At 36.0% G+C, this 8794-nt stretch overlaps 1 pseudogene; it reads left to right on the forward strand.

Annotated features, from left to right (window-relative positions):
- The first annotated feature begins 652 nt into the window (after nt 1-652).
- Nucleotides 653-1247, forward strand: LOC114511141 (annotated as a pseudogene).
- Nucleotides 1248-8794: the final 7547 nt, after the last annotated feature.

An 8794-nucleotide genomic window follows, 5' to 3' on the forward strand; every position in this document is an offset into this window, starting at 1 on the left:
AGCATTTCTCAGTCTCAGTCAGTCATTGTCACTGCTGGTTTTCCAGGGTGATTCCTTTTATATGATAAATTCTCCAAACATTGTTGATTGACTTTTTAATATTTATTTACATATCAGGAAAATAAATGATAGGTTTAAGATCAGTACTTAATCATTGTGCAACTTGATTCAAATATGAATCGGCCATATATCGATTGCCATTAAATTTAAGTGCACATTTTTTTTTTCCTTACTCTGTTCCTTGTTTCTTTCTGTGCTTGTTTAATGGTAAATGGCTGTTTGGTCCTTTGAGTTACAGAAATAGTCTTCATTTTATATCTGTCCATGGCTGAATTTATATTCTCTGTATATCAGATATAATCTTTTCTATCTATATTGGCCAGACCTGGTGTGGGTCACTGGCTTGAGGGCCAGCTTGCAAACCAAAGGTCCCTGGTTTGATTCCCAGTTGGGGCACATGCCTGGGTTGTGAGCCAGGTTCCCAGCAGGGGATGAATGTTAGGCAACCTCACATTGATGTTTCTTACCCTCCTCTCTCTACTGTCTAAAAATAAATACATAAAATCTTTAAAAAAACAGCTTTTCTCAATTGAAGGTAATTTTTGCAAAGGTCTGATTCATGCCTTTTTGTTCCTTTGTGGAAAGCTGTGCCTGTGTTCTGCTCTTCCATGCTGTACTCTGAAGAGATGTGCACCATCTCCCCCAGCAAGCGGTCCCCTCCTGCAAAGGAGGGTGGTGCATGGCTTTGCTTGGTCATGTTCAGGAGCACCCCAGCCCCCGGACCAAGGGGTCCACGTGGGCAGCTGGTTATGACCTGTACAGTGCCAATGATTACACACTGCCACCTAAGTAGAAAACCCTTGTGAAAACTAACATTCAGATAGCTCTGTCTGCTGTGTTCTGTGGAACACTAGCTCCTCATTCTGGTTTGACTGCAAAATACCTTATAGATGTAGCACCTGGTGTCATAGATGAAGATTATGGAGGAAATATTGGTGTTGTACTGTTCAATTTTGGCAAAGAAAAGTTTGGAGTTAAAAAACATGACTGCATTGCACACTTCATTTGTGAATGGGTTTATTATCCAGAAATAGAGGAAGTTGAAGGTTTGAATGACACAGAACAGAGTTCTGGAGGTTTTGGATCCACTGGAAAGAATTGAAATATATACTGTAATCAGAAAGTGACAAAACATACTTTTTTCTTAAAAATAAGAAGTTTTTGTTTAGTGTTTTGGTGCTTAATCAAGCTTTGGCTTCCAAAATGACTTAGTTCTCTTATAACCAAGGAAAGGGTACATTTTTGTATTTTTCTGCATTTGATTATTGTATTAATCTGCCTGGTAAACTAATCCAGATTATGTTATCAGTCCAGTCCAATGTACATCACTTACTAATTCCCTCCAGAAGTCTATTACTTAATTTACTAAATGCTGCCCTTGAACAGCTTATTTTTCAGTTGGCTTTATGAATGATGAGCAAAGCCAGCAGAAAACTGTACTTGAAAAATAAATAAATAAACAAACAAACTTGAGAAAAGGAAAAAAATAAATGATAAGTAAAGCCTTTTATTAAATAGGTTTGAATTTTTTCACAGATGCTAATATAAAGTTAACTAAAAGTTAGTAAAAAGTTAAAGTTAGAAAAGAAAAGATTTATAGCTGTCTCTTTTAGATATGTTTTATTTTAAATTTTGATAAGAAACTATGTAAATAAAAATATACCTTAACTATCTGTAATGGCACAGTTAAGTCATATTAAGTACATTTGTTTAATTGTGCATCTGAATTCAGAAACTTCCATCTCACAAAAATGTCATAATATCCATTAAACAACCACTTCCTCATTTTCTGTAAAACCAAGGCCCAAGTAACTACATTTTCTTTTCTCTGTGTTGGACTCCATTAGAACTCACCTAAATGAAGTGATGTAGCCTGTGTCTTTGTGATTCCTGTACTTCACTTAGAACATGTTCAAGTTTGACTTTGTGGTATCAGGAGATGTTCTACTGATTTTCTCCAGGAAATTTTCTATTTCCTGGCAGAGCAGTAATCCCCTGTATATATGTACTATGTTTTTATAATACTTTAAAAGACTTTATTCATTCATTTTTAGAGAGAGGAGAAAGGAGGAAGAAAGAGGGGGAAACACCAATGTGTATTTGCCACCGACATGCCCCCTATTGGGGACCTGGCTCAAAACCCAGACATGAGCCCTGACTTGAAATTGAACCAGGAACTCTTTTGTTCACAGACCAGCACTCCATCCACTGAGACACAGCAGCTGGTGCTATATATACTACATTTCTAATGTATTTATCCATAGACCTGGGGGTTGTTTCCAGTATCAGGCTTTGTGAATAATGCTACAATTGACACAGGTCTGCAAATGTCTCTTGCAAATCCTCTATTTAATATTTGGGGGGCATATAACCCATGAACTTTGTGTATCTAGATGACACTCTAACCAACTGAGCACTTGCTCAGATTAAATTATTTTAATTCTATGAATCTATGTTTCTTTCATGCCTTGATATATTATTTATTTAGTGTGAAAAGCATTTTATTATATATATTTAAATTTACTTATCTTTTCGCCTGTTTACCAATATCTTCATCATAATTTTTTGAAGTTTATGAATCAAGCTTCTAAAAATGGTTCCTTCTAGGCTTTTGTGTAGAAAAAAAATGTAGGCCTTTGGTTAAATACTATAGAGCACATTTTTTTTGATTATGTAATAAGTGTATGCTTACTTCTGTGAGGACTTCTAAACTCTTCCCAAGGGGCTGTAGCATTTTGCATTTTCACCAACAAGGAATGAGAATTCTGTTTACTCCACACCCACAGCAGCATTTGCTCTTCTCAGTGTTCTAGATTCTGACCTTTCCAATAGGGTTTCCATGTTTCTTGAATGTGTACTTGCTTTAATTTTCCTTCTTTTAATGTCCATTTCCTAAAAGACATAAGATGTGGAGAGTCTTTTAGACACCAACATTTTATCTATGTATCTTTAAAATATTTTATTTATCTTTCTTTAGAGAGTGGTAAGGGAGAAAGGGAGAGAAACATCAATGCATAAGAAACACATTCATCAATTGCTTCTCACACACCACCAAATGGGGGCTTTGCACACAACTCAGGAATGTGCCCTTACCAAGAATCAAACTGCTGACCTTTTGGTTCAAAAGTACGTGTTCAGTCCACTGAGCCACACCAGTCAGAGCTTACAAATATTTTTTCTCAGCTGGTGAGTTCTCTTTATTCCTGATGATGATGATTGCTTTTCTGCTGGTTTTCCTTACTGTTTGATTTGTGATATTGGGTTTAAATTTTAATACTATGCATTAAGAGATAAAGTTGGTACACACTTTACCTTGAAAAGTATGTAGTAGCCCTAGTTGGTGTTACTAAGTGCATTGAGCACAGGCTTGCAAGCCAGAGGGTCCGCAGTTTGATTTCCAGTGTAGGACACGTGCCTGATTTGGAGACCAGGCCCCCAGTAGGGAGTGAGCAAGACCTAACCACACATTGATGTTTCTCTCACTTTCTCCCTTCCCCTCTCTAAACATGAACACATACAATCTTAAAAAGCAGTGTACAGTGTATACAATTAAGTTTTTTTTTTGTAAATTGATCAGTAACATGGAAGTCATGTTTACAGTCTTTTTTTTTTCATTTTTCCAATAAACACATCATGAGTGATAACTTTAAGGAGACATGTTGAGATATAATTTTTTGATATTAAAAAAGGTCTGCTCAGAGTATCCAGACATGTAATATGAAAACTAAAGACACTTATTGAAGGAGATACAAAAATCACTGTACACAGGACAATGACCCCTCAGTCCCATTCAAAGTAGGCACCTTGGGACCTCACACAGTTTTCCCAGTTGCCATCAGCTGCCCCAACATATTTTCCTGAATGCCATCAACAGTGTGAAATCTCTTCCATTTCAACGCTGATTTTGGTTTTGGCAAAATTAGAAGTTGCATGGCACAAAACATGGGCTATTGGGAAGCTGAGTGACCTGGGAGATTGGATGTTTCACCAAAACACTTTGCCTGTGACATGATACACGGATAGTGCACTTTCATGCTGAAGCTGGTCTTCACCAGTTGTCCATTGTTGCAGCATTCTGAATCATCTGAGTAGATTTCATGGAGAAATACTGAAATTTATCAGAATGTTTGATGCAGATTCATTGCTCTACTCTCCCAGTTATTTTGAATGTGAGAGCCCCATAGTACACATGCTGACTCTACAGAGTCTACTGATCCCACTGACTAGAACAGTGAGGTCATCTTCCACACATGCACATTCCAGTCCACTCTCCTTGGCTGCCAGGATACATCCATGAGGTACACACCGTTCTTGTTAATTTATATTAACAATTGTTGGACTTTTTCCAGGACACCTCTATTGTCACTAAAATAAAATCATACTCTCTTTCATTCTGCATCTTCACTATTGTAAATGATGCTACAGTGGATATAAGGGTGTATACACCATTTTAAATGTGTGTACTCTTATTCTTTGGATAACTGAGAGAAATGGATTTGATGTGTCCTCTGGTACTTGTTTCTAAATGTTTGAAGGCCATCCATTTATTTTCTGCAGTAGCCACACCAATTTACTTATAATCTCACCAATGGTGTGTGAGGGTTCTCCTTTCTCCACATCGTTGCCACTAGTCATTGTTTGTAGATTTATTGAAAATTACCATCCTGATAGGTGTATTGATTTATTGAAAATTGCCATCCTGATAGGTGTGTCATGGTATTTGACTGTAGTCTCAATTTGCATTTCTCTGATGATGAATGATATTGAACATCTTTCAATATATCTATTGGCCATCTTAATGTCCTCTTTACAGAAATATCTATTCAGTTCCTCTGCCCATTTTCCTTTCTATTCTATGTAACTTCTTTATCTTTTTAATTATATGTATGTATTTTTAGAGAGGGGAAAGGAAGAAGAAAGAGGAGAGAAACCTCGATGTGTGGTTGTCTCTTGCATATCTCCAACTGGGAACCTGGCCAGCACCCCAGGCATGTGCCCTGACTGGGAATCAAACTGGCAACCCATTAGTTTACAGGCCAGCACTCAATTCATTGAGCACACAAGCCACTGCTCCCCATTTTTCCATCAGATTGGTTTTTTGGTGTTGTGTACGTTCCTTTTATACTTTGAATATTTATCATTATTTGTAGATATCTTCTTTTCAGTAGATTGGTTTGTTTGTTTTCTTAACGATTTCCTTTGGTATGCAAAAACTTATTTCATTGTAGTCTTATTTGTTTATTTTTTCTCCTGTCTGCTCTGCCAATCATGCTATATCTAAAAGAGTATTTTTTAAAAGTCATGACAGAGTTAAAAGTCAAGGACAGAGTCAGCTGTCCTTTCTTGTACTATTTTCATGGTTTCAAGTCTTACCTTTTAGTTTTTAATCCATTTTGAGTTAATTTTGGTACATGTCATAAGAAAGTGGTCTACTTATAATGTTTTGTGTATATTGGTTCAGTTTCTCTCCATCCATTTATGAAGGAATCTGTCTCGTCTCATTGTGTATTCCTGATTTTTTCCTTATAGATTAGTTAATGGCATTTATATGTCCATTTTAACAAGTGGGTTACTTGTTTTATCGTGATGTTTTGTAAAAGTCATTCATGTAACCTGGATTTCGACTACTTATCAGATACAATTTGCAGAAACGTCCTTCCTGGTACAGGATGTCATTTTAACCTATTGGTTGTTTACTTTAATGTGAAGGAGTTTTTATATTTGGTGCAATGACATTTAATTACTTTTTTCTTCTTTATATTTTCTTTGGGTGTTATAACAACAATACTGGAATGTCATGTAATCTCTTCTTTTAGTGAATTAAGAGTTGTTAGATATAGCCCTGTCCTGAGTGGCTCATTTCCTTGAGCATCATCCCTCAAAGCCAAGGTCACCAGTTTATTTCTGAGAAAAGGAACATGCTGGAATTGTGGGCCTGGGACCTGGTTGGAGACATAAACAGACAGCCACTAGATGTCTTCTTTTTTTATTTTAATGTGTTTTTTTTTAATTTGATTGTTGTATTTTTCAGCTTCCCATTCACTGTTTGGCTTATTTTTACATTTTCTCTCATTTTATTTATTTTGTGGTCATTTATAGATTTGCTGGTATTAAGTAGTTGTCCTGTTTTTCTATGTTTCTATTTTCAGGGGGAATATTCAGTTCTTTAACTAGTAATTAAAATATTTCAATATATAGGTAGCGTGAGTTTTTGTAGATGCACTTTAGTTTTCTGATTTGAGGTTGATTTTCTGTTTCCTGTCTGGATTTCATGTTGAAGTTCAGAAGTGTAAACAACTAGGATTTATGAACTTGCTTCCTCCAGGTGAAGAAAAAAAAGAAATACCTTTAACCCCTAGATTAAATTCTAATTTCTCTAAACACAGGGTGGTGTGCTTGTTTTTGAGTGTTTCTGACCTGCAAGTTTTATATAGTTTCTGTTTCTTTTTCAAAGCCCATAATATACTTTTTATGCTTGATATTGGTCTTCAGTCCACTGGTCTCTATTATTTCAACTATTACTATTTATTTTTAGTATCCACTTTTAACATATTCACCATGTACTGGTATGGTCTGTGCACTGTGTGCCTGCAAAACAGAAGCACATATTTTGAAGATGCATGAAAACAGTGAGATCACTGAATACACTGGATCCTCTATGTGTCTACAAACACCTGGAAATGTCAAGTTTTCTTATCCTAATGCCATTGTGTGCCAAGGGATATGAGCACAGTAGCTGATGAGTATAAACAACCATTGTTCCCCTTTTGTATCAATTTTTCTCATTGTATCACACTTGGTCCTACTGCAAGCATTTATGTTTTTTGAAGTACTCAACAATGTGATTTGTTTCAAAATCCCTTGTAAGGTCAATGTACAGTCATGTGTGTCATACTTGCCAACCTTTATTTTGTGTCTATCAGATATGTTATCTGTAGACAACCAGGACTTCTTGCAAATGTCAGGAATAGAAGATTTATTTTTGAAGAAGCACTGGTAAGATATGAGTGGTGTGCCTTTGATACTGATAAGGAAGTTTAGGACAAGAACAAAAAGATGTTTTAATGGAAAAAACTAACTTTAAAAAATATTCATGAAAAATTGTTATCTGAAGATGTGAAAAATATTGCCAATTTTGGAAAATTTCCACTTTAAATCAATGACCTTTACAGATCAATCTATTTCCAAATAGAAAGACTAAAAAGAACATTGTAAGTGTGTGTATTCTTCTAAAGCACAGGTGGCAAACACAAAACCTCCAGGCTGAATCTAGCCCTCGACCTTCTTTTACCCAACCCAGAACTTTGTTCCTACCTGACAGAAGCACCATACTCCTTGCTCCTAGTTAAGCAATAGTTACATTTACAAGGTCCTAAAATTACATTCAGCCCCCGCCCCCAGGCAACTGTAAGGCTGATGTCGCCTGTGGTGAAAATGAGTTTGACACCCCTCTTCTAAAGACAGTCTGGAAAATTGATGAAATCTCATATGTGCTGTCAGTAATCATTTGAATTGCTTAAAATGTGGAGTGTGAATGACTTCTTAGTCAATAATCTGTACAATGTAGTCATTTAGAATGCATGTAGAAAGCTTCCCTGTGATCAACTTAACCTTCCCTTCAGGAAATATTATACTTTTGTAGAAATAATGTTTTCTTTCATTCCACTGTATAATATTTTCCTTGAGCTTGAGCTTGAGCATGATTTTTAAGACAACCAAAGTGGTTTAATAAGGATTACAGGATTGTTATTTGGGAATAAGTACACGTGTTTAGTAAATTTATGGATGTCACTAAAGGCCTTTCCATGTTCAATATTCACCAGAGTGCACGCGATGAGGACAGAAGTAGTCAATGCAATGAACGTTGGAAGAATTTCACCCACAAGTCAAATCCTAATGTCCACCCAAAGGGTCAGCTTCCAGACAGGCATTATGAAGAAGGAAACGTCTTTGACCAAATATCAAATCACCATACTCATCAGTTTATTCCTATTGTGGAGAAGACAAACAAGCAAAGGAAAGCTATCAAATGCTTCAAGCAATCTTCAATTAGAACTGAAGAAATAAATATTGCTCTCAGGGAGAAAGCTTACAAATATTTACCATTGCATGAAATGCTTCAATTAAATATCAAATCTAAATAAACTTAACAAAATGGGTCCCGGCAAAGAACATACATGTGAAGACTGTGGTGAAACTGGTCACTCGTTTTCAGGTATAACTCCACATTAAAAAAAAGAAAAGCATCCTGGAGAGAAGCCTGATATTTGTAAAGAATGTGAGGTGTTTTGGATTTGTAATCATCACACAATTCACATGAGACACAAGCCTGATAAATGTAGAGAATGTGCTGAAGCCTTTAGCCAGTCCTCAACTGTTAAAGATAATCAGAAAATTCATACAGGAGAGAAATTTTTCAAATGTAATGAATGTGGCAATGTCTTTACAGAGTCCTACAATCTTTCTCTGCATCATAGAATTCATACTGGTGAAAACTTTTCTATGTGTAGAAAATTTTGGAAATTTTAGGAGGTCCTCAAAAATTTACACAACAGAAAATTCATACTGGAGAGAAGACTTATGAATGTAGAAAATGTGGCAAAGTCTTTAGGTGGTCCTCAAACCTTACACAACATCAGACAATTCATACTGGAACGAAACCTTACAATTGTAACATAATGTGGCAAAACATTTACTTAGTCCTCAACCCTTAGGTGTCATCAGAGAGTTCATA

Source organism: Phyllostomus discolor, chromosome 12 (assembly GCF_004126475.2).
Source record: "Phyllostomus discolor isolate MPI-MPIP mPhyDis1 chromosome 12, mPhyDis1.pri.v3, whole genome shotgun sequence".
Lineage (NCBI taxonomy): Eukaryota > Metazoa > Chordata > Mammalia > Chiroptera > Phyllostomidae > Phyllostomus > Phyllostomus discolor.